Source organism: Pongo abelii, chromosome 6, assembly GCF_028885655.2.
Source record: "Pongo abelii isolate AG06213 chromosome 6, NHGRI_mPonAbe1-v2.0_pri, whole genome shotgun sequence".
NCBI classification, from domain to species: Eukaryota; Metazoa; Chordata; class Mammalia; order Primates; family Hominidae; genus Pongo; species Pongo abelii.
The window spans coordinates 59,240,342-59,265,298 of record NC_071991.2 but is presented as its reverse complement, the minus strand read 5'-3'; the positions used below and the strand labels follow the sequence as shown (position 1 = coordinate 59,265,298).

General features: G+C 41.9%; 1 long non-coding RNA gene across 1 annotated transcript in view; it reads right to left on the bottom strand.

The window, feature by feature from the left end:
* LOC129060354 (uncharacterized) overlaps positions 1-22,058 on the bottom strand; it is a 61,789-nt gene extending 39,731 nt beyond the window's left edge. Inside the window, exon 1 of the long non-coding RNA XR_008526976.1 lies at positions 21,813-22,058. This is a non-coding gene — a long non-coding RNA (uncharacterized LOC129060354). The remainder of the gene's footprint in view (positions 1-21,812) is intronic.
* Positions 22,059-24,957: the final 2,899 nt, after the last annotated feature.

Genomic DNA, 24,957 nt, shown 5'->3' with positions numbered 1-24,957 from the left:
TTGGCAGAAAATTCAGATGAGTGGATAGGCCATTCAATAAGGCATTAGGGAAAACTTCAGTTTAAAAATGTGTCATTTGCCTGCAATGGCATTACTTCCAGTCGATGAAATTCTGAGCTTTGAATAAATTAAAGCTTCATTTGTCTGAAGAAGCTAGCAATTTTTGACTGGTTTGAAAATAATTACGTGCAAAGCAGGGTAAAAAGACATGCAACAGTGTTGCCTTTGATGACCAGTATTGTTTCTGCCAAATGTGTGGTTTATATATGAGTGCATGCAGAATGGATTTCCATGAACCCAAAACAACATAGAAGCATTGTACAGAAAATGAGAAAATGTAATAGGGAATGCTCATGTCAGTGTATATCAAATCATAGAATTTGAAGAGCAGTGTTGCACAGAAAATGAAGATGAAAATATTCTTTGAGGAGAGCCATGTCCTTCAAGAAAAGAAGCAGCTATTCATTTATGACTCAAGACTTCAAAAATATAGTGAATGATCATGAAAGTTGGCCAGTTTTTACAGACTACCTCTTTGCAATTGCCCATAACGTAGCCCTGTAATATACCTTTTCATGTGTTAATTCTTTTTGACTTTTTATGATTTTTTTATTTTTTTCCACAATTTTAACTTGTCAGCATTATTTTTTTTTAATTTGATAAGCTATGTATTTTCATCTTCACATCATTTCCAACACTGGACTTGTATAAATTGGTGAAAACTTTTAGAGAGTTCTAGTTCATTTTATGCGTTTTTTGCAAATTTGACACCATGAAAGGGCATTATCACAACGTTGACTTTATGTGCAAGCGTTATGTGTGTACACAAAAATGTAAAAACTTCCTCAATAAATGACAAGATGTCTTTTTTGTACATCTGCATTTGTGAAAGATAAAATTTCTTGAGATCTTGGCTCTTTGGGTGACTATGTGGGTGTTGGTGACCCATCACGGTTTTTGCTCAATCTTGTCAAAACTTAGGTTGTCTATCACCATATTTCAGATGACCACAGTTATAAAAATGAGTGCATGCAATTACCAACCATAGTGTTATGCGTCAATGCATTTTGCTTTTTGACCTATTTTTTTATGAATATGGTTTGTCTGCCCATAACTGTTATACCTGCCATTGGTATAGCTGAGTGTCTACTCTTGTAAAAATATGTATGTTATTATTGCCTGTTTTATTGTGGAAAGTGGCCTATGAAGTGTTCTATCATGTTTTTACACTTCTCAAATAAATCTCCTTTTAAAATGTAAATAAATGTCTTTTAAATGATTTAAAAATATTTTTTCCAGAACTATATTTTTGGGATTTTGATTTTTCAAGATTCCAACATTCAGGATGATGGCATTAGGGATTGTGTCTTTCAGAATTTTGCCCAAACCCAGCTGGCATATAGTAGGTGCTCAACAAATATTAGTTGCAGACATGAAGTACGACAGGGCTGCCATGTTGCACAACTTAGGATGCAGTATATGTGGTACTCTAGCCTGTTCCTAGAGCAAGGTTCTACCAAACTTTAGCTGTGTTCCTACAAACTCCCTATGTTGAAGCTGCCACAGTTATCTATGCTAGTGCCTGAGTGTGAACTGTTTCAGGATTACAGCTGCAGAGTGGTTCATAAACCTATAACTGTATCTTAATTATGATAGTGTGACTTCCTGGCCTCTAGTGTTGACAATCCAAAATAACTGCAAATTTTCATTACCACACTAATATTTACATATTGATCATTTAAAAAGCAGTGATTAGTCAATATTTTATAAGTGATCTTCACACTTTTTTTTCTATCCCTCCAGAAAAAGCCTCAGTATGACTCTGCTGAATGTCAGTTACAGCCAGGCAATATTGTCATATATTTATTGTGTCACTCCACCTATCGCCTTTCTAACATAACGTGTAGTTTGGATTTCAACTGTTTACATAGCTACTCCCTTTCCCCGTAAGAACTTTGAAAAACTATGTGCCCCCAGCACATACTTAAGGCATACTTAATATTATTCATAAGATACTTAATATTTTTCATAAGTCTAAATAGTTGCAAAGAATGTTATTTCTGGTAATTGAAAACATTGAACAGAAGCTGGGCTGAAGGGAAGGGAGCTGGGAACCCTGCATGGGGCTGCTGTGCACTTGACTCATCCCTGGCTCCCAGTGACTCCGGGGGAATGGGTGAGTTGAACAGGAAAGGAGCAACTCACTCCCACCATGGGCCTCTAGAATCCCAGCAGGAGGAGAACCCTCAACCACTACAGACAATTGAGTTGGGAGGAAGAGCTTCTTAGAGAAGTGGTAGGGGAAGCACACCAGTCGATGCAGAGCCCAGAGGGTTTGGTGAGGGAGTGTCTGTAGTGGAGCATGGCCAAAAAAATTAAAACCCATCCAAAGGACAGCAACTTCAAAGATTGAAGGAACACCAGGCCACAAAGATGAGGAAAGAACCCGTGCAAGAACTCTGACAACTCAAAAAGCCAGAATGCCTCTTTCCTCCAAATGACCACACTACCACTCAAGCAAGGGTTCTAAACCAGGCCAAGATGGCTGAAGTGACAGAAATAGAATTCAGAATAAAGATAGGAACACAGATCATTGAGATTCAGGAGTACATTGAAACCCAATCCAAGGAAGTAAAGAATCATAATAAAATGATACAGCAGCTGACAGACAAAATAGCCAGTATGCAAAAGAATATAACTGACCTGATGGAGCTGAAAAACACACTGTAAGAATTTCATAATGGAATCGCAAGTATTAATAGCAGAATAGACCAGACTGAGGAAAGAATCTCAGAGCTTGAAGACCGGCTTTCTGAAATAAGAGAGTCAGACAAGAATAGAGAAAAAAAGAATGAAAAGGAATGAAGAAAATTTCTGAGAAATGTGGGATTATGTAAAGAAACCAAATCTACAACCCATTGGTGTCCCTGAAAGAGATGGGGAGAGTATAACCAAGTGGAAAACATAATTCAGGATATCATCCATGAGAAATTCCCACCCTAGCTAGAGAGGTCAACATTCAGGAAATGCAGAGAACCCCAGTAAGATACTTCACAAGAAGGTCATCCCTAAGACACATCATCATCAGATTCTCCAAGGTCAAAGTGAAAGAAAAAATGTTAAAGGCAGCTAGACAAAAAGGTCAGGGTCACCTACAAAGGGAAGCCCATCAGACTAATAGTGGATGTCTCAACAGAAACCTTAAAAGCCAGAAGAGATTAGGGGCCAGTATTCAATATTCTTAAAGAAAAAACTCCGACCAAGAATTTCATATCCAGCCAAACTAAGCTTCATATGTACACAGACCAGTGACACTATAAAGCAACCAAACAAACAAGTCTACATAATAACCAGCTAATATCATGATGACAGGGTCAAATCTACACATATCAATACTAACCTTGAATGTAAATGGGCTAAATGCCCCAATTAAAAAGCACAGAGTGGCAAGCTGGATAGATAACCCAGACCCAATGATATGCTGTCTTCAAGAGACCCATCACACATGCAATGACACTCCTGGGCTCAAAATAAAGGAATGGAGAAAAATCCACCAAGCAAATGGAAAACAGAAAAAAGCAGGGGTTGCAATCATAGCTTCTGACAAAACAGACTTCACCAACAAAAATCAAAAAACACAAAGAAGGGCATTATGTAATGGCAAAGGGTTCAACAAGAAGACCTAACTATCTTAAATATATATGTATCCAACACAGGAGCACATAACAACACAGGAGATTCATAAATCAAGTTCTTAGAGACCTTCAAAGAAACTTAGACTCCCACACAATAATAGTGGGAGACTTTAACATCCCACTGACAGTATTAGACAGATCACAGAGGCAGAAAATAAACAAAGATATTCAGAACATAAACTCAGCACTGGATCAAAGAAACTGGATAGACATCCACAGAACTCTCCACCCAAAAACAACATAATACACACTCTTTGCATTGCCACAGGGCACATACTGTAAAATCAACCAAATAATCCAACATAAAACACTCCTCACCAAATGAAAAATAACTGAAATCATAACAACCACTCTCTCAGACTACAGCACAATAAAATCAGAAATCAAGACTGAGAAAATCACTCAAAACCATATAATTGTATAGAAATTGGATAACCTTCTCTTGAATGACTTTTAGGTAAATAATAAAATTAAGACATAATCAAGAAGTTCTTTGAAACTAACGAGAACATACCAGACAACATACTAGAATCTCTGGGACACAGCTAAGGCAGTGTCAAGGGGAAAATTTATAGCACTAAACAGCCACATAAAAAATTAGAAAAAAATATCAATTTAACTACCTACCATCACAACTAAAAGAACTAGAGAGCCAAGAGCAAACCAATACCAGAGCTAGCAGAAATGAAATGAAATAACCAAAAAACAGAGCTGAGGTGAAGGAGACTGAGACACAAAAAAACACCATTTAAAAGATCAATAAATCCAGGAGTTGGTTTTTTGAAAAAATAACTAAAATTGATAGACCACTAGCTAGACTAATGATGAAAGAGAGAAGATCCAAATAAACACATTCTAGAAACAACAACGGGAATATTACCACTGACCGCAGAGAAATACAAATAACCACCAGAGAGTATTATGAACACCTCTATGCACACAAACTAGAAAATCTAGAAGAAATTGACAAATTCCTGCATATATATACCCTCCCAAGACTGAACCAGGAAGAAATTTAATCCCTGAACAGACCAATAATGAGCTACAAAATTCAATCAGTAATAAATAGCCTGCCAACCAAAAAAAAATCCCAGTACCAGATGGATTCACAACCAAATTCTACCAGATGTGCAAAGAAGAGCTGGTGACATCCCTACTGAAATTATTCCAAAAAATTAAGGAGGGGGTACTCCTCCCTAACTCATTCTATGAGGCCAGAATCATCCTGATACCAAAAACTGGTAGAGACACAACAAAAAAAGAAAACTTCAGGTCAATATCCTTAATGAACATTGATGCAAAAATCCTCAACAAAATATTGGCAAACTGAATCCAGTAGCACACCAAAAAGCTAATCCACCACAATCAAGTAGGCTTCATCCCTGGGATGCAAGGTTGTTTCAACATACACAAATCAATAAATGTGATTCATCACATAAACATAAATAAAGATAAAAACCACATGGTCATCTCAATAGATGCAGAAAAGGCTTTTGGTAAAATTCAACACCTCTTCATGTAAAAAACCCCCAGTAAACTAGGTATTGAAGGAACATATCCCAAAATAATAAGAGCTATCTATGACAAACCCATAGCCAACATCACACTGAATGGGCAAAAGCTGGAAGCATTCCCCTTGAAAACTGTCACAAGACAAAGATGCCCTCTCTCACCACTACTATTCAACATAGTATTAGAAGTCCTGGCTAGAGCAATTAGGTAAGAGAAAGAAATAAAGGGCATCCAAATAAACAGAGAGAAAGCCAAATTATCCCTGTCTGCAGACAATATGATTCTATATCTAGAAAACTCTGCAGTCTTGGCCCAAAAGCTCCTTCACCTGATAAATAACTTCAGCAAAGTTTCAGGATACAAAATCAACATACAAAAATCACTAGCATTCTTATACAACAACCACAAAGCTGAGAGCCACATCAGGGGCACAATCCCATTCATAATTGCCACAGAAAGAATAAAATACCTAGTAATATAGCTAACCAAGGAGGTGAAAGATCTCTACATTGAGAACTACAAAATGCTGCTCAAATGACTCAGAGAAGACACAAACAAATGGAAAAACATACCATGCTCACGTATGGGAAGAATTGATATTGTTAAAATGGCCATACCACCCTAAGCAGTTTATAGATTTAATGTTATTCCTATCAAACTACCAGTGATATTCTTTACAGAACTAGAAAAAGAATTTCAAAATTCAGATGGAACCAAAAAAGAGCCTGAAAGCCTATGCAATCCTAAGCAAAAAGAACAATGCTGGAGGCATCACATTATCCAACTTCAAACTATACTACAGGGTTACAGTAACCAAAACAGCATGGTACTGGTACAAGAACAGATATATAGACCAATGAATTAGAATAGAGAGCCTAGAAATAAGCCCACACACCTACAACCTCTGATCTTTCACAAAGCTGACACAAACAAGCAATGGAAAAAGGACTCTATTCAATTAATGGTGCTGGGATAACTGGCTAGCAGTATGAAGAAGATTGAAACTGGACCACTTCCTTATACCTTATACAAAAATTAAGTCAAGATGGATCAAAGACTTAAATATAAAACCCAAAACTATAGAAAACCCTGGAAGGTAACCTAGGAATACTCTTCTGGACATAGGAATGGGCAAGGATTTCATGACAAAGACTCCAAAAGCAATTGTAATGAATGCAAAAATTAACAAATTGTATCTAATTAAACTAAAGAGCTTCTGCACAGCAAAACATAAACAAACCTGTCAACAGAGTAAACAGCCTACAGAATGGGAGAAAATATTTGGAAACTATGCATCTGACAAATGTCTAATATCCAGCATCTATAAGGATCTTAAACAAATCTACAGGAAAAAAACAACCCCATTAAAAAGTAGTCAAAGAACCTGAACAGTCACTTTTCAAAAGAAAACATAAATGTGGCCAACAAGCATATTTTTAAAAGCTCAACATTACTGATCATTAGAGAAATGCAAATCAAAACCTCAATGAGATACCATCTCACACCAGTCAGAATGGCTACTATTAAAAAGTGAAAAAATAACAGGTGCTGTCAAGGTTGCAGAGAAAAAGGAATGCTTATACACTGTTGGAAGGAGTATAAATTAGTTCAACCATTGTGGAAAACAGTGTGGCCATTCCTCAAAGACCTAAAAACAGAACTGCCATTCAACCCAGCAATCCTATTACTGGGAATATACACAAAGGAATATAAATCACCCTATCATAAAGACACATGCATGCATATGTCTACTGCAGCGCTATTCACAATAGCAAAGACATGGAATCAACCTAAATGCCCATCAGTGGTAAACTGAATAAAGAAAATGTGGTCTATACACACCATGGAAAACTATGCAACCATTAAAAAAGAACTACATCACGTCCTTTGCAGAAACATGTTTGGAGCTGGGGGTATTATCCTTAGCAAACTAATGTAGGAACAGAAAACCAAATACTGCATGTTCTCACTTATAAGTGGGAGCTATAAGCGGGAGTTCTCACTTATAAGTGAGAACACATGGACATATAGAGGGGAACAACACACACTGGGGTCTACTTGAGGGTGGACAGTGGCAGAAAGGAGAGGATCATAAAAAATAACTAATGGGTAATAGGCTTAATACCTGGGTGATGAAATAATCTGTACACCAAACCCCCATGACACAACTTTACCTATATAACAAACCTGCACATGAACTCCTGAACTTAAAATAAACATTTTAAAAATTCAAATGTTAAAATAAAATAGCAGTATTATTCTTTTATATATCGCCAATGAAGCTTAAACGTCATGGTAATTTGATTCCAAAAATTACTCATTTTAAAATATACAAATAAGCTCTTATTTAATAATCAGAATATCGATGTTTCCTTATTTCTTGAAACTATAATGCATTCTACTTTCCCTACAGAAGTATTATGATGTAAATTTTTTTTTTTTGTTTTTTTGAGACAAGTCTTGCTCTGTCACCAGGTTGCAGTGCAGTGGCGCAATCTCAGCTCACTGCAACCTCTGCCTCCCAGGTTCAAGCGATTCTCCTGCCTCAGCCTCCTGAGTAGCTGAGATTACAGGCGGGTGACACCATGCCTGGCTAATTTTTGTATTTTTAGTAGAGACGGGGTTTCACCATGTTGGTCAGGCTGGTCTCAAACTACTGACCTCGTGATCCGCCTGCCTCAGCCTCCCAAAGTGCTAGGATTACAGGCGTGAGCCACCGCGCCTGGCCTTATGATGTAATTTTTTATACTTAAAGCCTTTTTACTGATTATTGTACTTCTCTATAATCAAAATACATATATAAATTGTGATTTAAATTTAATTTCCCATTGCCATGATTTTCCAAGTATTAATTTTGCTAGATTGAGTCTTCATTATAATTATTACTAGTACACAACTGATCAAAATAATGTAACTTTGTAAGTTTTGATAATTACTAAACATAAGAAAGAAAATTTTTCTGAAATGTATTTCTTCATCAGGTTAATGGGAAAATTTTAGGGCCTTAATTGAAAGAAGCAGCATGGATAATATCTTTTTTGCTTCTTGCCCATCTCTTCCTGATAAAATGGAAGCCCCATGAGGACAGAAATGTTTTACTGTTGTGTTCACTGCAGTAACTCATCATCCAGAACTGTGCCTGGTATATATTAGGTATTAATAAATATGTATTATGAAATGAAATTGTCCCTTTGCTATCATAAAGGTTTCTATACCCAGGCAATATACTTTAGTAAGATTTGGGATGGGGGAGGGTGGTGCCTTTCTTTTGTAGAGTAGCAAAAGGATGATGGAAAGGAAGAGATGTAGGAGCGGGTAAATAACTCCCAGCCCAGAGGTTCTGATGCAAGTCTGTTTTAGGAACTCGACGATAGGAAAGTTGAGGACACATAATCCAACACTTAGATGCCCAAATGCCCCTTACAAAGTCTTTATATACCCCCCTGGGTGGGCATGCCCCAGTCTGAAGACCTCTGGACTTTATAACAGTAATCAAAGGTGCCATGCTATTGTTTTTAAAAAGAGAAGGTGTGTCAGCATCAGGAAGAATCAGGAGAACAGCTTCTTTCTATTGTAATCATTCCAAGCTGGAAGCTTCCCAAAGAAGGATCAACCTAAAAAGAAATGATGGAAGATAAATGTAGGCTTTAATTCAATCCCACAAGAGAAAAACTTGGAAAGCAGGTATATGGAAGGTCATAGTTATCTCAACTTCACATTAAACATTAGAGGAGCCAATATTAGTGAAATGAAATTGAAATTATGTTAACTCTCATAGTCAAGATACACACAGGCACACACACACAGATTAGAACCCACAAACTCATTCACACATTCAGTGATTTACGGAATGGCCACCATATGCCATGCGCAGTGCTGGGTGTTGGGCGGACCTGCCCTCATGGAGATTAGAATTGAAGCCAATGTGGCCAATGTTCTAGGCATTGTACGACAATTTAGTTTCAGCAAATTCTGTTTCAGAAACAGAAAAATAAACCTAATGATTTAGCTTGGGGAGGAAGAAAAGATATGAGAGAATAAGCTTCCTATTCTTTCCTGTTTTTCCTAGTGAAGTACAGTTTTTCAAGGTAAATTATCCACAATCCATTATAAAATGTCTAAAATCATTTGAAATCCACTACTTCAAAGCTAAAAAGACAAACTGAATTCAATTTTTAGTTTTCACGGGGTACAGATAAATCCTCATCAATCAACTGTTAACATCAAATGACTTAACAGCCCAGGCTGGTCTTGCTTAACAACTTAACCATCCTCTTCCTTTTGTCTAATCCCCAGATACATCTCAACACCCTAACAAACCAGTTCTCTGATGGCTTTTCAAAAGCTGCATTGGTTGTCTTTCCTCTTCCCTAACACACACACTCTCTCTCACAGCTTAGGAAGACTGAAAAATCTGAAGGCGTATTTTCTATAGCACTTCAGCTCATGGTAATAACTTCAATATAAATGTTGACTCATAGGAAAACAGTAGCCAACTGAAAGTGCAGCTTAAGAAATGAAGCACACAGCAAGACCTAATCCGCAGATACCAGTTCTGTCTCTATGCTGCAGCAAGGGGTCAGCCTCATTCACCACTGAGGAGACGGAGCATATCTTTTTCACAGCATGCAGCAGAGTTGGGAAAACAATTCTAATGGAGCCCTAACTAAGGGCCATTTCTACCAATGAAGATGAACCCAGGTCCAGCCCAAGACGTATCTGAAGGACACAAATCCCCTCCCAAATGCATTAAGTGAAAACAGCACCTCCATCCTCTTTTCATGAGCCTCTTTAATAATGTCTACAGTTATCCACATACCTCCCACCTCCAGGCAAGGCGTATGTGCAACTGAACCTTCAAGTAGAGACATAAGATGATTTTTAACTTTGATTAGAATCTTTTCAAGATAATCTCTTCCTGTTTTGTCCTCTGGCAAGAGCTCCCCTTCCTTCATTTGGTCACAGAGTGGTTTCCTGTTAAAAGAACTATTCAGCTTTTGGAAAACTGACAAGAAGAAACTGGGAGAGTTCACACACCACAGAAAACTGGGTACACGGCTGCTACTAAATTTCATTCCAACCTCTCCACCAACAGAAAGACACAGAGGGAAAGAGAAAGAGAGACAGAGAATGAATCTGAAGTCTGAATTCTTGTAGTTCGTTTGAACCAGTCAGTTCTTCTTGTTCAGAAAGGAAGAGGAAGGGCAGGAGTGGCTATTGGCGCCAGAGGGAGGGTTAGTGACTCAGTCCTACCCTCCTAACAGATTAAACACCAAGGAACACAAGCCTTAGAACCAGATCTGGCTCTGACCCTCTGCCCCGCCCTTTGTAGTGTGACAGGGAAGCTCCAGTTCCCTTATCATACCTCAATTTTACCCGTAAAGTGGCGACATGAGGAAATGCCCAGCATTTAGTAAGTGCTCAATGAATATTGGTGGAAAGATTCCTAATAACAATTATAATAGTACTAGGTAACTTTATTGATGATTTATCATGTGTGAGGCACTAACAATTTTTTTTTTGTTTCTTTGTTTTTTTTTTTTTTTTTTGAGACAGAGTTTCACTCTTGTTGCCCAGGCTGGAGTGCAATGGCACAATCTCGGCTCATCACAACCTCCATCTCCCGGGTTCAAGTGATTCTCCCGCTCTAGGCTCTCAAGTAGCTAAGATTACAGGTGTGCGTCACCACACCCAGCTAATTTCGTATTTTTAGTAGAGATGGGGTTTCTCCACATTGGTCAGGCTGATCTCAAACACCCGACCTCAAGTGATCTGCCAGCCTTGGACTCCCAAAGTACTGAGATTACAGGCATGAGCCACCGCGCCCGGCCAGCACTAACAATTTTAATCTGTTCAACAATTCTGTGAGCTGCATACTATCATTATGCTTATTTTAATGACTAGAAAGCTAAGAAACAAAGGTTAAATATCTTGCCTAAAGCCACCTCGCTACCAAGAGACTAAGCCTATGCTTGGCCTCGAGCAGCCAGGCTTAGAGCAGGACAGTCCAATGGACCTTTCTGCAATGATGGAAAGTGTTCTATAATCTGTGATTTCTGGCACAGCAGCCACTAGCCCTGTGCAGCTGTTGAACACTTTAATGTGGCTGGTGCAACTGAGGAAATAAATTTTGAATTTTATTTAATTTTAATGAATTTCAATTTAAAAAGTCACATGTGGCTAGCTGCTACCATATCAGACATCACAGCTCAAGAGGTCCCACTGTTACCTTCCAAAGCTCAGGTACATCCAGTGTAGGCAGGAGACTTCAAAAATGACACTAATAAAATTGGGACTAATGTGTCTATACATGTGACTGTAATGTGGGAGACAAACATATCTCATTGCTAATAATATTGCCATATTATTTCCTATTTGCCTTCTACCTATATGACAAACTTATTTTTTCAGTCAAAAAAATCTATTATTTTTAAAAAGTCAAATGATCAAAAGTGTATAACCTATTAAGCAAAAGTTCCTTTCTCCAGCACCACTACCACCGCCCCCATCCTGATCCCCTTCAGACCAGAACACACAAATTCTTTATCTATTTGAGTCTATATGTACATGAGTGCACACAGAGGAATAAAAATGGGATCCAATCCCACTTAACTGTTCTACAACATTTTCTTTACATAAAATTACATCTCATTCACCTTCCATGTTGATTGCATACATATCTACCTCATTCTTTCCTAGAAAATATTTTGTTGATGGCTTTATCCCAATTTATTTAATTGGTCTTCTATTAATGGAAATCTTAATTAATTCTCAATTTTGTCTTTAAAAATAATACTGCAATGAGTGTACAACCACCACAGAGTTGCAGCTTTTTAAGACCGCTCCCTATACATGGTTCAGCGGACATTGTTGTTTGTCTACCCAAAAGACACCCCTCCACCTCTTCTTTGCTAACAGAATTGACCTGGTTCAGGGTCCACCCCAGTTCCTCGTGACTCAGACTTAGGTCCTGATTGGTCTAGGCCACTTAAGTGATCCCATTTTCGTCAGCAGTGATTGGTTAATGCCTGGGCATCCAACTCAATTCTGCCCCTCGGCAAATAGCAGAAAATGGCTGGAGGTCTTGAAAAAACAAGGTGCTCAGGGACATTCTTCTGTGAGGGCTGCAGCCATCACATTGCCACAAGAGAACCTAGTCTGAGAATAAGACAAAGAAGCCGAGGATGGCAGAGGAAAAAGATGGGAAGAAGCCAGATCTTTAATGCAGTGTTGAGCTGCTGAATTAACCAAACTGGAGCCTCCCTACCTCTGGGCTTCTTGTAAGGTAAGTTATTTTTTCCTTTCAGCCAGTTGAGTTTGGGTCTGCATTAATTAGAACCAAAACTACCTAACCAATACAAACGCAATTGGTGGTTCAAAGCAGATGCACAGATTTTATTCTGATGGGTACCCTATAGTCACTTTTGTTTAACCTCTTCATAGCATGAATGCAGAAAATGTCTCAATGGCATGGATCATTCTTCATCCTCTAGAATGGCAGCCTTCTGCTACATCAGTCCAAGCTTATTTGAACAGCCCTCCCATCAGCATCCCCTGCCTGATGCACACAGATGATACTGAGTTAAATATACAACCACAACTGGGCGTGGTGGCTCATGCCTATAATCCCAGCACTTTGGGAGGCCGAGGTGGGCAGATTGCTCGAGTTCAGGAGTTCGAGACCAGCCTGACCAACAAAGTGAAACCCTGTCTCTACTAAAAATACAAAAATTAGCCAGGCATGGTGGCATGCCTGTAGTCCCAGCTATTTGGGAGGCTGAGACAGGAGAATCACTTGAACCCGGGAGGCAGAGGTTGCAGTGAGCCGAGATCATGCCAATGCGCTCCAGCCTGGGAGACAGAGAGAGACTCTGTCTCAAAAAAAAAAAAAAATATATATATATATATACATATATATACATATATATATATACACATATATATACATATATATATATATACACATATGTATGTATCTCCAGAAATCTGGCCAGACTAAAGATAAAGATCTTCCAGAGCTATACTTCCTAGCCTTTTTCATATCATGTTACACATAGAAAAGGATAATATTTTAGGGCACACTGGGGTAAATGGATAGTGCTATTCAAAGCCAAGGGTTTTTCACCTAAGGATTCCTGCTGCCCTAGTAGGCCCTGCCTGGCCTCCCTGGAGGAGAGAACAAATTTGAAAGCCAGTTCCACTTGAAAGCCGGTCATGGAACACTGGTTGTGAGTTCTGCTCTAGAAGGATTCATCACGTTGATTCCAAGCAACATATTTTTTTCTACATTTTAACGTCTCTGAAATTAGGATGCATTTGACAACCAATAACATCTTAAAAGTGCTCTCAGCCAGGTGGCAGACATGATATCACTAACATTTTCTACCTTTGTTCAAATTCAGACTAACAATCTTCTGTTGGTCCCTTCTGGTAAGGCCGAGGTGACCCAAGCATCACGGTGAGTTATTGTTTAATGAGTACAGAGTTTCAGTCTGACATGATGAAAAAGTTCTGGGTTGCACAACAAACGATGTGAATGTACTTAATACCACAGGGACGTACACTTAAAAGTGGTCAAAATAGTAAATTATATGTTATGTATATTTCACCACAATTAAAAGCAGGAGGGAAAAGGCCCAGCATTAAACTTTGCAGAAAGAGCATCAGTGGCTTGGATGCAGAGACAATAGTGGAACACTCTTTTAAGAAACACTGCATCTTGGCTTGTGTTCTTGATGGCACAGAAGATGACACTATGTGAAAAAAAATATGTACAGACATGAGGACCCTGAATACAAAGAAGTTTTAGGAATTCTTCAACAAACTTATTTCTCTTATAGGTTTTTTTAAATGTATTCATAGATATGACATGCGACCAAAAAAAACCACAAAAAACTATGCTGGCAATTTCCCATTTGACCCTCCATGTCCACACCCCACCGTCTTAACCCCTGGAGGCCGCCCTCCTTGGACCATATCAGGGTATTCACTCCCTTGGTTCCCTCTTTGCTGAGCTGTGCGTTGGCAATGGCATTTGGTTTCCTCCACCAAATGCCCCAGCTCCTGGCGGGCAGCCCTCTCCTACAGCCTCAGCTCCCCCCAGGAGCTGTTCTCTCCAGTCGCCCCTTGATGGCTGGGAGTGGTCACAGCTTCCCACTGCTGCCAGCACCAGAGTACTTCCCTCTTCCTGGTTGGCTTCCCTCAACCCTGCCCACACCCTGTGTAATATTCCTTTCAGCAACCTCTCTTCAGTGCCCCCTTCCCTTTGGAGCGTGCTTTGGCAATGGTTAATTTCTTAGATTTGATGAATGAGGGTGAAATTTTCAATATGCCATAAAGAGTTAAAGAGATGTTTCCAATATTACACTTCCAGAATTAATTTGGGATTACAGCCAAGCAAGTTTAATGTTTCGAAATATCATACACAATGCAGCTGAGCGCCAATTTTATTCCCTGGGTTAATACTAATCAGCAAAATGTACGTAAGGGCCTCAGGAACACACTGCCCTGAACGTTCCTGTGTGTTGCTCCAGGTCAGTGGTTCTTCCCGCTCTCATCCTACGCCCACCCACACCCCTCCTGTCCATGCCACTGGCTTTCAGCATGTCTTCTCTGCATGACTCTGACAGCTTCATAACTGGCTAGTTTGCCTCCCAACAACTCACCCTGCCTTCTGCTGCCAGAATACATTTTCTACAAAAGCAGAGCTGATCAGGCCATTTTCCTGCTTACGGGCTTTTGTTGCTCCCCATGGCTTCCAGGGTGCAGTTCAAATGTTTATAGGTACCACACAAGACCCTTCCTGGTTTATCCCTGCCAGTCTCCTAGCCTCATTTCCTGTTGCTCATCTGCCTGCCACACATAAAGACTTGCTAATTCCCAAACACATCATACTGTTGCATATTTCCATGAGTCTGTACTTGCTGTTCCCTTGAACTAAAATGCCCTTTCCTCCCTTCATTCAGGTACCACCTACTCATCCTCCAATTTCCAGCTGTCAACTCCTCTGGGAAGCCTTCCTGGATATTCCAGGTTGATTTAGCAGCATGCTGTGTGTATCACACTGAAATGGCCTACATCCAGGAGCTGACACATAGTAAAGAATTCAAAGTTTCTTGAAACAATGCATTAATGCAACTTATTTTCTGCTTCTATTGTTTTTCTTGTAGTATACCAACTAGGACACTTTTTGAAGAAACTGCAATTCTTCTCAGCATTCAATTCTGTCCAGTGGCAAAAGTGATCAGGAGATTCAAAGTAGTAAAAATAATCCCCAAAGTAGTGCTACCACTAGACCCTGGAAACCAACCTCACATACTAAAGACAGACTGAAGATTTGCATTGAGCTAAGCCTTAATTACGTTCAGTGTTCTTAACTTTGAACCTAGACTCCCAGGCTTTGTACTATGCCATAACCAATTGGGCAACTAAATGATGACCGGTACAGCACAGCTGCTAAGATCACAGACTCATCCAAACTGCCCGGGTCTGTACCTTGCTTCAGCCGCTGTCTAGCTGTGTGTCTTGGGCAAGTTAGTTAATCCCTTTATGCCTCAGTTTGCTTATCTGTAAGATGGGAATGATATTAACGGTACTGACCTCATAGAATAAATGATTTAACATATGTGAATGGTTACAACAGTGCTTTGCACAAATTAAGTACTACTTAACCAGCTATTTTTTGTATTTCTTCTATTAACTGGCAAACACAGAGAGAAAGGAATATCTAAGAAGCAAATCAGAGGTAATTTCAGGGTGTCTCTGCTGTGTGGAGACACTCCCGGCTCTCCTAGTGTCAGAATTGCAAGACTTATGTCTAATATTGCCAGGGGTCTGCAGAAGAGACATTGTCCTCCTTCCTGCTGGCTCCTCCAACAAAACCAAAGCAACATACGTTGTTCATTCCTTACACATCAACTATAGCTGTGGGAACAATGAGTTCTGCCTTTTTTTCCCTGTCCACTGCTTTCATATTTAAGGTTGCCCCTGTGTCTGTAGTGATTATCCCAGAAGATCTCCCTGTATACACGGCCCCATGAACAAGTAAATTTTATATCAATTAACAAGAGACAAGCTTAGGGGAAGAAGTGCTTCCTGAACATCACCTGCGGACTAGATTACAGCACTCTTGTGGGATCCCAACAAATATGTTGTCCACCCCACTCCCAACTATTTAAAGAATATTTGACAGCACTTGAATTCTTTGGCATAAACACCCTTTGAAATGCAAGGTTATGTTGAATCCTAGAATTTTACTGCTGGAAGATGTGGTGGGAGATTATATAAAATGGGGAATCAGTGACCCAGCACCATGGCTTCTCAGCTCCTCTGCACCCCCCCATATTTCCCAGCCCTTGCATTTGAAATTTAAAATGTTCTTTAAAAAGTTAAAGGCTTTCAGTGTTGAGTGATATATAGTCACGCACTGCATAAGGGTATTTCAGTCAACAATGGACCAAATATGACAGTAGTCACGTAAGATTATAATGGAGCTGAAAAATTCCTACAGCCTAATGATGTCATAGCTGTCATGTCATAGCATGTTTTTTTAAATATAGTGTAGCCTAAGTTTATAATGTTTATAAAGTCTACAATACTGTAATGTCCTAGGCCTTCACATTCACTCACCACTCACTCATTGACTCACCCAGAGCAACTTTTAGTCCCACAAGCTCCATGCATGCTAAGTGTCCCATATGGGTATAACATTTTTTACATTTTATATTGTATTTTTACTGTACCTTTTGTACAGTTAAGTAAATCCTTATCATTGTGTTACATTTGCCTACAGCACTCAGTACAGTACCATCCTGCACAGGTTTGTAGCCCAGGAGCACTAGGCTATGGCATACAGCTTAAGTGTGTGGTAGTCTCTACCATCCAGGTTTAAGAACACTCACTCTGTGATGTTTGCAAAAACAATGAAATCACCTAACACCACGTTTCTCAGAACCTATCCTCATCATTAAGCGATGCATGACTAAAGTTTCAGCTGCACCTGTTTTGTTCATTCACATAAAGTATCTAAAATAAAGACAGGAGTGCCAAGGCCATGCAAAGTAGGTTGCTAGTGATGGTTTCCTTTGCCCAGCTATCTGGGTTAAATGAACACCACGGCCTCCCCAGCGTTCCTTGTTCTTCCTTCCCTGACGTGTTTATCACCCTTCTGATTATTTTATATTTGTATTGTCTACCTCTTGCATGAGAAAGACCTCCAAGAGGGCAGGGTTTGGGGCCTATTTTGTTCACTGCTGCATTCTTAACGTCTAGAGTAACACCTGATGCTCGGGAGGTGAAAATACACTGATTGCTAAACGACTGAGGTCTATGAGACCATGCCAGGTTTACAGTAAGCACGTCAAGACTGCCGATTTTCCCAGTTTCTATTCCTGGCATCCTTAGCACCAGAGTAAACCACAGCCCTCCAGCTTGGTTAGTCCTTAACTCACTTGTGGTCACAAACAGGAGAAACGCAAATCACTTAAGCATAGAAGTCAAACCAGACTGAATCATGTCAGGGACTCCAAACCTTGCCTTTCTCTGGAGGTGAGAGATCCTGACCTAATTCCTTTGTATGGATGACTACTCTCCCAGTCAACCGCTCCACTCTTTACCTCCCATTCTCTTACAAAGTTGATTTAAGTTTTCTTAGAATTCAGTATATTCAGACTATCTTGTGGAGATGTACAGACAGAAGAACTAGGAAAGAGAATCCTCTTCCTCAAGTAAGCATACCTTACATCTCAAATGAACACAAGACGTACTTGAGTTTGGATCACTTTATTTAACTGCACAGAAATAATTCAGCCATCTTTGGGTAAAGGATTGAGGAACAAAAGCAAAACAGTCACTGATGGAAAAGTGGGAGAATGGATAATGGCCACACAAAAGAGAACACATGCTGCCTTAGGATCAATACACAGCATTTCTGTGAAAAGCAACTGGTAGGTCCTGCCATTAAGCTCTAACATCAAGCAGCTGAATACTTTCTCCCTCATTGAGCCTTCCTCCATTATCATCCCTCTCCCGATGATAAACCACCGGAATATACCCAAGTAAAAAAAAATGGAGGCTTTCTTTATCAAGGGCTTCCCAGAGACACAAACAAGCAATCCCCAGGCTTCTGAAGCATTCCATAAAATACATCAGAAGGCCCTTCCCTTACCTGTCAGCACCACGGGCACAGGAACCATTTCCTTTTTTCCTTACCACCCTGCGTCCTGTGCCTGGCCAAAAGCTCATAAAACCAAAACAGGGCAATGTCCATGGAACAGGACTACAATTTGGTGCCAGTCACTGACCCACTATAGAGAGCAGGCTATTGACAGAAACTCACCAACCCAAACCTCCATTCCACTAGGGATGAGAGAGCAGTCTCTCCACCTAAAGTATCTCCACAGCCCAAAAGCATAAATGTCCCCCTCCCCCAGTGTCTTTCAAAATGCTTTCCTGGAAAAAGTTCTTCCTTTCCATTAATAAAACTTACTTTAAAAAACAAAAGTGAACTGCATCTAAATCGGAAGCAGAATTGAGACTAGATCTCCAAACTCAATCCCTGCAGGCTGTCATTTATCCAGCAGGTCATTTGAGTAAAAGGACCATTACCTGTGGCTTTTGTACAAATACATTTCCTTCTTTAAGGGTAGAGAGTTTAAACTCCTGCAAGGCACTGCACACTAACACACCCATTAATAAATCTGCAGCTCTGCTCTCCTGGCTCAGTTTAAGTGAGGCCAGTCTTTCAGTACCTGTTAAGCAACCTTGAAAAGTCCAAAGCTTTATTTTTTTCTTCTTTAAACCAAAAAATTCTACAGTCAGGAGTCCACCAGGGTAAGATGAAGAGATTTGGGGGGATTTTGTTCCCATTTACAGGGTTTAACCCACCCGCTTCAAGGGAATTGGTCAAGTTCCTCGTGCTGCACTTGGACCCCCTCTGGCCTCGCCCCTCCCCCAAGGGAAAGGAGCAGCGACGTGGCCACCAGGGCCACTCGGCCTGGCGTCTGGAGCACTGGCGGCGGCGGCGACCACAGCCTCTAGAGACAAAGTTCTGTAGTGCACTGACTTCTATCATACTCAGAGTCGGAGTGTCTCAGAACTTTGCCTCAAAAGACCAAACGTGCTGTCTTCCTCCAGAAGTTTCTTCCTGCAGGTGTGTTCCCCCACCCTCCAGCTAAGACAAAGAATAACTCGTTAAAAGCAATTTAGCTCAGGATGCGACCGATAATGGAACGGGTCATTAATTATGGAAAGTTACTGCCGCAGTCAGCAGGAGCAAATGCCCAACAGAAATGGTGTTTTAACAGCCCGATTCGACAAATTCTGGTCGCAATGTCACAGCAAAGGGGCTGCAAGAATCGCACACTCTCCTACCCGTCCTCAGATTAGAACCCATTCCTGGTCGAACCCTCACCTCTTCGGTAGTTATTTAAACTTTTGCCAGCAGCTAACTCACTCTAACTTGTGGCAACTTTTTACCTTCCCATCTGGAAAGCTGGGGGCGGGGGCGCTGCACGAGGACGAATATTCGGAGCTGAAAGAGTTAAACAGTGGGGAACAAACACAGGCCCGGGAAAAGCCCCTCAGATGGGACGCCCCAAGAAAGCCCCGCTTTGCGGGGCCTCCCCTGAGACCCCCCTTTCCCAGCCATTCCCATTACTCTATTCCCGGTCTTGCAGCCGCCCGCGCCCAGCCCCAGGAACTCGGGTCGAAGTCGTCCCATACCCTCCGTTCCACCCACCCACTCTTTGGGATTCTCCCTGCCCCATTAGGCAGTGCTTCCCGCGGACCCCGTTCGCGCACAACCTTGCACACTGTCCCCAACACTGCTCTTCTCCCCCTCCCGGCACCCCCTTTTCCCTGCAGCAGAAGCGACCACTCTGTCCCCCATCCTAGCAGACCCCCTCCCCCCCACATACCGCACCTGAACAGCTGTTGCGCGCGTGCAACAGGTCTGGAAAGTGCTTTCCCATCTTCCCCCAAACCCTTCGCCACCGTTCCATCCCCCGCCACCCCTGAGAGACAAGGCCGGAGGGACAGTGGGCTGCGTCCCCCGGGCCGGGGTGCACGGGCGGCTGGCGGAGTGCGGGACGCCCAGAGGCTCCCGCGGTTGGGGGCGGTGGTCGCGCTGGGCCGGGACACCTTCGCGAGTGGCCCCTCGTGCGCCCGCCGCAGGCTCCCCAGCCTGCCCCTCCAGCGCCGGCCTCCAGGCATTCCCGGGCCGGCTCCCCCCTCGCGCTCCGCTCCGCTCCCTTCCATCTTGACTTTTGCCGACGTGGAAATTTTGGGTTTGGAGACGACCTGCGCTCTTATTGGCTGCCGGCGGGCGGGGTCGGAGGTCACGGCTGCTCTCGCTATTCCGCGCCAAGGGGAGCCGCACAGCGGCTCGTGTCAAGTCAGCAGGTTCCCTCCGCCTCCCCCGGGGTCACGTGCGCCCCGGGCGGGCCCGGGAGACGCCTCCTTATGCAAATAGAGCGGCCGCGCGGGGCTGGGGGCGGGGGCGGGGTGGGCGGTGGCGCGTGGGGGCGGGGGCGGGGGCGCGGCCGGCCGGCCCACCCAGGGCAGGCGCAGGGAGGGCGGGGCGCTCCAGGTGGCCACCTGGCTCGACGTCCCGCCCTGCCCTCCTGCCCACCAGCCTCTGCCAGCCTGCCTGTTCCGCCTCCCGCGACACTCGGGCCGGGCGCTGTCCCCGGCCAGCCCCGCTGGGCCCAAGGAGCCCGCGTTTTGCAAGATGCCCCTGAATGCCCGCTTCCCCCGGAGCCCCCTCCTCCAAACCCAGCCGGAGCCCTGCCTGGGCCCGGTCTCTCCTGGCTGGGGAGGAGGAGGCGGCGACGCTGCTGCAGGGCAGAGTGCGAAATGGAAACCTCGGGAGGACAGTTTCCTCCCCTGGCAGGGAGTTGAGAACTAAATGCGAGATTCCCGGTAAGGGAATTCTAGGACAAAGCAAAATCAAGAATTCATCAAGGTTAAAAGTCGTTTCTTTTAAAAAACTGCCCACCACCCATCCCCAAATAAAAAGAGGCCAAAGAGCTAACTACAAGTAGTAAAAATGCCAGTTCTGAATTTTTTTTTTTAACACGTCTACAAGGACTAACCGAAAGGCCGGTTTGCCTCCACCCTGACGTCTGCTGTGTACTGGGCACCCGAGACTGAACCAGGGGACACGTCCTCCTCCCCGCATCTAGATGGGGGTGTGACTCGGGGGCGCTCAGAATTCCCTAAGAAGAGGTCACGGACACGTAGAATCAATTTTAACGTGGTTCCCCAAGCACGCCAAAGAAGATGCTTTTCTAGAAAGAAAGGGAAATTGATGAATGGCCACGTGACCAGGATGTCTTCCTTCTTTCCCTCTCCCCAAGGAAAAGAAAGTAACTGCATTGCAAAGGTAGAGCCCATGTTATAAATCGGACTCTCTGATGCCGGCCTGTAGTCACCAAGGAAAAAGAAGGCGACTGCATTTTTAAAAATATAAATATTTCTCAGAACTGGCCTAGTTATTTTTTCCCTCAGGTAACAAAGTATGTGTATCATCTTTATAATGGTTGCATCTTAAGTCTGACCTAGTGATACAGAAAAACATAAGATACATTTTTATGGGAAGATTCTTACCTGGAAAATTCTTCCCATCCACTCTTCTTAATTTACTTTCCTTCTCCCTATTTCCCCCTATGGAAAGATAAATCATTGCTCCTTCCAACTGTTTTATCCTCAAGGATCTTTCTCTGCACTCTCCTTTCTCTTCCCTCTCCACACTTGCTTGTTTATCTGACCATTCCCGGGTTTGCAGGGGCCTCTCCCCAGGCATTGTCTCCTCCAGCCCCCACCCCCTCCTCGGTCAAGGCCCTGCGGCAGTGCTTGCTGGGCCTCGGAGTTGGTCTCCGCTCTGCTGCCTATTCTGTTGTGTGCACTGGAATATTGATTTTTCAGTGTGTGTGCGCCGGCTCTGTAAAAATCAATATTTCAGTAGCTCGAGCACAGCGCAGGACAGTGTAATGGAGCCAGCCTGCTGATGTAACGTGCGGGGTCCACCCTTAGCGATTGAGGTCAGTCAGAAAATGGCAGTGTGTTTTCCCATTTCATTGTTTGCTTCGGAGAGAAGGAAAGAGTTTGCATACCGTTGTGTACATCAGATTCCAGGATGAGGTAACCTTACTACTGTTGGGTAACAGACGAACCAAGTTAGAAAAAAGACAACGAGGTGATGATGGAAAACCTCCGGTTATCCTTTGTAAGAACGGATCTTAATAAAATACTGGGGGAGGTGGGGAGTTATTGTCTGCCATCAATCCTACCACATTTCACAATGATAAAATGAAAATAGGCTCACTCCAGGAAAGGGCTAGAGTTTATCTTTTAATACTGGATATGTGGGTGCTTATTACTCCGCAGCCCCTAAAATATGCTTCTGATTAAAAGGACAAGAGATGTTTCGCATGACTTGAAGGGAAAAATTAATAATGGTCCCAACTTGGGGGCTAGCCTCATGACATTTGCAGCAGATGTGGAAAGACAGCTGGCCTTGGAGTCAGGAAGGTGCGTTCTCACCAAGCACCCCTATAAGGAGAGCTTTTAGTGAGTCAGTTCACCTCTCTGGGCCTCAGGGAATTTACCTGTGATTTAAAGGATTAGACTAAATCACCTCTAAATACCTTCTTGCTCTAACACCTATGAGTCTACAGAAGAAATAGTGTTATAGCTAAAACCTTCAAAAACAAAAATACGATGGAGTGTGTACCATGGATAAGAAAAATAGCTTAATACCAAAGGTGTTACAGAAAAAGAAGGCAGAGATGCTCCGACTTCCAGTTGCATGTTTTATTTTTCGTTATATTCCAATGCAATCTTTTTTAGGGTAACTTGACCTAGCATTTCTAATTTTAAGAGTTTTTCCTAAAGAAATAATTAATAGCACTAAAAAGATGTTTATCACTGCCAATAGTACAATAACATTAGAAACAACGTATGTATTGAATAATAAGGATTTATTATATAAAATATGGGGGGTGGTATATTTATTGAGTGGACTACAACTATTTAATATGGTGGTGCTGAATGACTACCAAAATAATATGAAAGGTTTGCATTCATTGAGATGTATGTACTATGTAAATCTCTATGTGTCCATGTATGTTTATGTCATAATGGTAACGGATATGGGCTCTGAAGCCAGACGGCTTGAAGTCACATCCTGTCTCTGCCACTGGCCAGCTCTGTGGCCTTGGCCAGTTGTAAACTAGGTGTATCAGTTTCCTATTGCTGCTATAAGAAATTCCCACAAACTTAGTGGCTTAAAATAACATGCATTTATTATCTTACGGTTCTGGTGGTCAGTCCAAAATAGGTTTTGCTGGGCCAAACAAAATGAAGGTGTCAACAGGGCCATACTCTTCTAGAGACTCAAGGGAAGATTCTGTTTCCTTACCTTTTTTAGAGGCCTCTTGCATTCCTTGGCTTTTGGCCCCTTCCTCTGTCTTAAAAGCACAGCACTCCATTCCCTGCTTTTGTCATCACATCTTCTCTCTGACTCTCATCCTCCTGCCTGCTTCTTTTAAAGATCCTTATGATTACATTAGGCCCACCTAGATAATCCAAGGTAATCTCCCCTTCTCAAGAGTCTTAATCACATCTGTAAACTTCCTTTTGACATGTAAGGTAACACAGTCACACATTCCAGGGATTGGAATGTGGATATTTTGGAGCCATTATTCTGTCTACTATGTTGGGCTAAAGTCAAGGTGTCAGCAGGGGTGCTTTCCTTTCTGGAGTACCAAAAGGAGAAATCCATTTTTTGGTTTTTCAGTTTCTAAAGGTTTCCCGCATTCCTTGGCTCTGGCCCCCTCCTCCACCTTCAAAGCCAGCAAAGGCTGGTTGAATCATTCTCACATCGTATCACTCTCATGCCGCCTCTTGTGTCTCTCTCTTCCCTTCTGATTGCATTGGGCCTACCTGGGTAATCTAGGATATTCTTGCTATTTCAGGATCAGCCAATTACCAACCTTAATTTTGTCTGCTATCTTAATTCTCCTTTGCCATGTAACATAACACATTCACAGGTTCCTGGGATTAGTATGTGGACATTTCAGGGAGGCTGTCATTCTGCCTGCCACACTGCCTATCACTGATGGTGATAATCTACATCATAGGGTTGTGCAGAAGATTAAAGAGTCCACACATGAAGAGTGTTTACAAAATGCCTGGCATTTTGTAAGAAGCACTCCATAATAACTAGCACAGAGTAAGCGTTTCATAATAATGATCCGTTATAGTTATTATCTAGAAAGGAAATACAAAACAGAGAATAGTTGCATCTGAAGGTGGGATTAAAACTGATTTTTATTTTCCTCATTTTGCTAATTTTTTTTCTTTTTCTACCATGAACATGGATTATTACTTGGGTACTTTAAAATTTTTAAATATAAATGAGAAAAAAACATTAAAGGAGGTTGTCACATAGGAGAATAATTTAATTTGGGGTTAGAAGGCCCAGATGCTCACCTCAGCAATGGTACGAACACAAATTGTGATACTGGGTGAGTTACTTTACCTCCGTGCACTTCAGTTTTCCTCCTCAGTAACATGAGAGAGATGAACTATGTATTTCAAATGGTCCTTCCAGTTTTAAATGCTCTACACCTAACATGTTAAAGATCAACAGATTGATAAATGGATTTTAAAAACCCATGCTGCTTAGTACATAAAGAATCCCGGCTGCTTTGCCTATGGAGTAGCCATTTTTTTATTCCTTTACTTTCTT